The following is a 6,101-nucleotide window of genomic DNA, read 5'->3' as shown; positions in this document are numbered from 1 at the left end:
GATGCAGATGTACTGTCGTTTTGCATGTCTAAAAATACTGTCTACATCATAAAGTCTCATTACTTATTAAAAGATCCTCGTGCATATGAATGCCCTGCTCTCCTATACTGCTGCAATAACTCCAGTTTTGTTCTTAACCCACCATACCCCAAGCATAAACACAGTTCTTACTGGCAATTCAGTGGATTGGCCCCAATAACCAATCACATGTGTCATCTCAAGGTCTAGGCTGTTTTAAAGTCTTGTGAATGGTTACTATACCCTATGAGTGTTGTGAGCATACTTGGCACTCAATTTATGACGCAGTAAGAGGTTTGTTTCTCCAAAGACTACATTCACTTAACAGTGGAATCAATTGGATACAATATACCGTAATACTGTACAGTACAGTAATTTCATGGCTTATAAGATGCACTCATATTTCAGCTGGAACTATATAAGAAAAAACTTTTGAGTGTATTTCTCTCCTGTAGCCAATGTTTTCTTAAAATGAGGATACAAAATCAAATTCACAGCATTAGTACTGTAGCTACTCACTCAGCTGTTATTGTTATGATCATTACTCATTGTACAGTACTGTACTAATATGTCCATACTAAACACTCCCAAAACACGAAATGGCAACTGCCTACAAGTCTGCCGCACTGTGATATATGACGTTACACACTAGTGAGACACTATTAATGCGCAGTGATAGCTATCAAAATTATTCACCATTATCATCATACAGTAATTTTAAGTTTCTTTAAAAAATTAAGGATATTACCTTATAATAATAATAAAATCAATGTTGCAGGTATGACATTAATAGATAGTAACACTGTAAGAGTGCAAAAACAATTATTGTACTGCATAGCTTTGAAGAGTTGAGTCCTGTATGGATGCTACTTGTGTTGGGTTATCCATCATCAGTAGCTATAAATCTAGGTTTTATATTAATAATAAATCTTTTTTAATTAATTAAAAGTAATACCCGTAATTACATGTTCAAGTAAACAAGAATATATTTCTAATTCTGGAGTTGGGCTTGATAGAATATAGCCTAAATTACTTGAGACAGTAACTAGGGGATTTTTTTAGCCTATGGTAGATTGCAAATTCACATATAGGACACAGGGTGATTTTAGGGTTATTTTCCAGAAAAAAAAGTGCATCTTATATGCTGTAAAATACAGGACTTAACTGCAGGCTTTGACAAGTACTGTACCATAAACACTCGCACACACGGGCACTGGATATTACAAGATCCTGGGTATGTGCTACTCTGTCCTGATATTACAGGTAGGTACTGTACTTTCTACTGTATTTGACAAGTTTGATCGATTACTTTTCTCCAAAGAAAGAATGTGCTCGCAGCGAGAACTTGTAATGGGTGTAAAACATTGATGATGATGACGACACAGTGTTCAGGCGAATCTCATGACATATAACATTAGACTAAAGATTCTGATTAAATATTGTGATTATGATGTTCACTTGGATAACACAGTACTGTACTGTATTGTAATAATACCAGGGAATTTTTTTTATGCAGAAGCATGAACTCTCAAAGAAGCAAATGACTTTATTCAAAGAGGATAATAATGACACTACCAGAAGATGAGAAATAAAACAGTGAAAAAATTGGCAAAAAAAATTCCAATTTAATTAAAGGAACCTATTCTTTGGTCAAAAACTTGTGCAGTATGAATCAAAGAGAAGTGTCCAACTCATAGAGAAAAAAATCCAAAAACATAAAACCAAATCACTTTGAAGTGAAATATCATTTTTATAGTCAAATAAAAATAGAGTAAATTCTGTATAAGGTAAAAATTGCAACCATTCAAATGATGAAATTTACTCAAGAGTATCTTTGAGGTGTGACATATTGGTGATGACTGACAATGAAAGATAATAACACAGTAAAATTTCAGGTAAACTGTGGGGCAAGGACAAGTGTTAATGTTATTTGACAAATAAATATTGCATGTCAAGAATGAAGACTCAATACCTTGTAATACTATTTTAGACGTCTGGATATCATCTTTAATAAAACCAATAGGAAAATACAGAGTTGTTATCAGAAATTGCAAAAACTGTCAGTTGGTTGAAAATGTTCAAAGGAGGGCCCACCAGACTGGTGCCTGCACTTCGGCACCTCAGCTACCCAGAGAGATTGGAGCGCCTGAACTTGCCTCGCTTATACTACAGACGGGCAAGGGGTGACCTAATTGAGGTGTATAAGCATCTCAAAGGGCACTACTCAGTCGAGTGTCCTTACTTGGAGCTGGCAGACGCTCGCCCCACAAGGGGTCAAAGCTCAAGATTGAAGAAGCTGCAAGTCCAGAAAACTGTGAGGGCAAACTTTTTCGGAGTGAGAGTTGTGAACTCTTGGAACAATCTGCAAGAAAGTGTTGTGACGGTACCGAGTGTGAGCTATTTCAAGACCAGACTTGACCAACACTGGAGCAGGTTCAGATACATGCAGGAGCTGGTGCATGCCCAGTACTTGCCAACAGTGTGTAACAGAGACATGACCGATCACCCAAGCGGGTAATGAGCCGATCAGTGATGAAGAGGATAAAAGTAAAAAGGTAAAATGCAGAAGAATTAATATGTAAAATTTTAGTAGCCCAACAAAAATTAACTCCTTGGAAAGAGAACTTCGGAAAAAATAGGTCAGATTACAGCTAATTATGAAAATATCAGTACCCTGTACTGTACTGTAAATAATGGCCTGAGCTCTTTTAATTATATACCTGTACTGTATTCAGCAATGAAGTTAGAGCACTACTAACAACTGTTTACTGACAGTTGATGACAAAATAACCCGTTGCTAATTATTCATGCAGTGCCATTCACCAGTAGTACAGTACAGTACTGTTAAACATGTATCCCAGAAATTAACTGAAATGGAAAAATAAGAAAATTAAATCTGGGGTAGACCAACCTGTAGCTATGTGGTAACTGTTGTAAAAAATTAATAAATAAATAAATAATTCAGATAATTGGTAAATAGTGTGCTGTTAGGTATTGGATGATGGCATCCCACAGAGTTTTCTCATGAGTTTGCACATACCTGTACTATACAGTACTGTACTGTAAAGTAAATGTGATGTTTGGGTGAGACCCCTTGTTTTCAGCTGCAGTTTTTCTACCTACCTACAGAGTACAAGTACGGGTACTCCTCAACTTACGACCGGCCGGACATGCGACCGCCACAGTCGTATAAAATATTTTTCAAATTACGTATTTTCTAGTACCGAAACATTTCCGTCCTGTACGACAGCATGGGCTGGGCCACCTCGTGGTGTACAGCATCCACGCCGTAGTCCGCTCAGTTGGTGTTAGTGATCACACTGTGTACTGACAAAATTTTCGTTTCTAATTCCCTTTAAAATGGCTGGCAAGCATAAAAGTGAGAGTTCTCTTGGTGCTCAGAAGAAAAGGAGACAGTCAATTACTTTTGAGATGAAAATGAAAATACTAATGTAATATGAAAATGGAAAAACGGTAGCAACCATTTAAAGCCACCTTGGCTTCTCTCACTCGACGATATAAAAAATTTTGAAGGACAAGGCAGAGGCATTTGCTACTATTAATAAGGGGAAGCAAATATTTGGAGGAATGGATCAAAATGTTGAGGGTTTTGCAAAAGTTGACGGACTGATCCAAGATGCACTTGCTTGCTACAGGGAGATTTACAATAAAAAGAAAAGGCAAACTGTGCAGTCTAAATTGGACATATATTTTAAGAAGTCTGCCACTGCTGTCTCTTCACTCCCTAAAGATGATCCAATACCTTCAACAAGCAAGTATGTCAGCCTGTCTGAAGAATGCCCTGTGTGTCTCCTTCATAAATCATCACACTCATGCGTTCCCGTACACGCCACGCAGCCAATCAAAAGCGTTTTTTGGGGGCAACCAATTAAAATGATTTGTGGTTTAATTCGCGGTATTTTTGGCACAATCAAATTCGATTTTTATTTTGGGTCTCATATTTCCAAATTCAAATTAAATTCCGACCGTGGAAGTCTGCGATGGGTGTCACTTCAATTAAGTGGAGTTGATTGCGCGTTTTGGAGAAAAAAACGAAGAAACTATAGCATTTTTTCGATCTCACGGTGTTCGCCCGACCTCAACTAAGTGTCCTAAGTGCAAGAACGAATGTAAATATCGTCAAGACCAACACATGTGGCATTGTGGTATTTGTCCCTTATCCCAAAGACAAAGAAGAGACCAATAAGGTAAGAAATAAGTGATTCCATCATGTGGTGAGAGTCAGTTAGGTTAGGTCAGGTTTATGTTTTTCTCATTTTTTTTGTGTACAGGTATTTCGTATTCACTTAACCATTATTTTTTTCGGAAAACGCCCCACGTAAAAATCGAAAAAAAAAACCCAGTCAATTTCCGACGGAAATGAAGGTCATAATCGGTCTAAACACACATAAATACACTATAAAAATATATTTTTTATTTTCTAACAGAGTTGGGTGCGCTTATACAAATTTACCCTTTATTCATTTTTCATTATTGATTACTTTTACTGTACCATATTTCATAATAGAATTTCTATGTATTATTTTCCCATTTTCGACTTACGACCTGGTCGTCGGAACGGAACCCCGTTGTAAGTCGAGGAGAGACTGTATTGTACTGTATACTGTACTGGGGTGATGATGCCATTTTTCCAGTCCTAAGGTACTTATCTTCAATCCAGAGGTTGTGGGCACTATAATTTTTTTTTCTTTAATCCATTTTCACCACTTATCAGCTTACTGAAGGCAATTTGAGTCTACAAAACCTGTGATGTTTAGTAGTGAGGGTCATAGTGGCTATCCCCCTTCTCACACGTGTCCGGGCCAAGCAAGACTCAATCCCTTGACATATTGGTAAGAGATACGCGTGTTACCGCTGTACCACGAACACCCCCTTATATAATTTTGAACACTGGACCAGGAGTCCTTAATTTGTATGTAGAATTTTTAGGACCATGCTTGAAATATTCAGGAGACGAACCTCCCGATGGAATGTAAAATACTGCACTGTTATGCCCCTGTACAATATATGGACTCCTGTTTCAGGGCAGATTTGCTTGTGTCTGGGATGAGTACCTGCCCCTCACCCCCCTCGTGTCAGGGCCTATAACTCAGTTCTTTAAATTAAATAAAAACCCAACAAACACTGCCCATTCAGGATAAAGTCTCCTTTGTGAAAACATTATGCAGATCACAAGATTAATCGCCTACTTATTTCATCTGATGATTAAGTAAGTGTTAGGGGGTTACTCTTTTTGTTAAATAAGCTAGGACTAATCTTCAGGTGGTCCCATAGTAAGTACTGTATACAGATGGAATATACAGTCAAAGTTATTCTGAACCCACATTTTTTTCAAATATATATATATATATATATATATATATATATATATATATATATATATATATATATATATATATATATATATATATATATAGAGCAGGCGTGTGTATATATATATATATAGCATTCTACAAAATCACACGGAAAATGAAACAACGGAGTACTCCAGAAGCCAGTTTCTTTATTCAAGACATCTTCAGAGCGAATTAAATTCAATAAACCTTAAAGGATGGCTGTTCAAATTGATAATATATTACATAAATTTATTTGTCAGTGGCCCAAGGTTAAAAAATGTTTTGGAAAACCTTGGATCTGATACAGTTATTTTAGGTCCTTTTTTCTGACCTGACCTGTCTAGTCACGCCATCACCCTTCTAAGCTCCCACGTATGGCAGGGATTAGTGGATGCTGACACAGACTGACCTCATGTTTTTAGGTCACCTCTGTAATATTTAAGTTTCTGTCCATGTAACTAGTTCGGAAGATGTTCTTGAATAAAGACGAAGCTAAGGTATACTGCTGTTTCCATTTTTCCGCAGTGATTTATCAAGATTTATCTATCTGACGTTTTCATTGTGGATTTACATGAAATATATATATATATATATATATATATATATATATATATATACATATATATATTACAGATATATATATGTTGTGTATTACCTAACGCCAGCTTTCACTTAACGTTGCCAAGATATACGGTGCCTGTTGTGTTGAACTTTCACTTAACGCGA

This window comes from Homarus americanus, unplaced genomic scaffold (genome assembly GCF_018991925.1).
Source record: "Homarus americanus isolate GMGI-L3 unplaced genomic scaffold, GMGI_Hamer_2.0 scaffold45562, whole genome shotgun sequence".
Taxonomy (NCBI): domain Eukaryota; kingdom Metazoa; phylum Arthropoda; class Malacostraca; order Decapoda; family Nephropidae; genus Homarus; species Homarus americanus.
This window is presented reverse-complemented; position numbering follows the sequence as displayed.